This window comes from Chrysochloris asiatica, unplaced genomic scaffold, assembly GCF_000296735.1.
Source record: "Chrysochloris asiatica unplaced genomic scaffold, ChrAsi1.0 scaffold00153, whole genome shotgun sequence".
NCBI lineage: Eukaryota > Metazoa > Chordata > Mammalia > Afrosoricida > Chrysochloridae > Chrysochloris > Chrysochloris asiatica.
In genome coordinates, this window is record NW_006408671.1 from 1,207,422 (window position 1) to 1,208,546 (window position 1,125).

Genomic DNA, 1,125 nt, shown 5'->3' on the forward strand with positions numbered 1-1,125 from the left:
GAGATGTGGTGTTGGAGGAGAATACTAAAAGTGCCATGGACTGCCAAAAGAATCAATAGATCTGTTTTGGAAGAAGTGCAGCCAGAGTGCTCATTGGAGGCCAGGATGGCTAAGCTTCATCTCTCATACTTTGGACATATTATCCGGAGGGAACAGTCACTGGAGAAGGATGTCATCCTGGGTAAGGTGGAGAGTCAGAGAAAGAGAGGAAGACCCCCAATAAGATGGATCAGCCAGGTGGCATCATTGATGGCTTCAAGTGTGGCAGCGGTAGTGAGGTTGGTCCAGGAACGGACATTGTTTCGTTCTGCTGCACCTGGGGTCGCTATGTGTCGGTTCCGACTCAATGGCACCTGATAACAACAACATACAAAACCAATGACCTACATTACTCTCAATGGAGAGAAATGGAAAGCCTTCCTTCTGCAAACAAGAACAGACAAGGATGACATTTGTCACCACTTCTATAAAATATTGTGCTGGAAGTCTTAGACAAAGCTATACAGCAATATAGGAAAATTACAGATATCCACACGGGCAAAGATGACATTAAAATCTCTCTATGTGCTGTTGATATGATCCTATATAGAGTCAGTAAAAAAGCTACTATACCTCATTGGAAGATTCAGCAAAGTGGAAGACTGACATTCAAAAATCAGTTGTATTCCTCTATAGTAACAATGACAGTGCTAAAAGGATATTAGGAAAGCAATACCATTTATAATGGTTGCCCAAAGGATGAGATATATAGGCCTAATGTGTCCAGAGAAACAAAGGGCCTATAAAACAAAAACCTCAAAACACTACTACAAGAAAGCGAAAGAGACTTACAAAAGAGGAAGAATATACCATGCTCCTGGATAGGAAGATTTAACATTGTGTAAATATCAATACTGCCTAAAGCAATTTACATTTATAATGCAATCCAATCCAGATTCCAAGGACATTCTTCAAAGAGATGGAAACAAATATATAAACTTTATATGGAAAGGAAAGAGACCCAGGATAAGCAAAACACTGCTTAAGAAGAAGAATAAGGTTGGGAATGTCTCACTTCCTGATTTCAAAATTTACTAACAAGGCTTGTTGTTGTTGTTGTTAAGTGCCGTTGAGTCGGTTCCGACC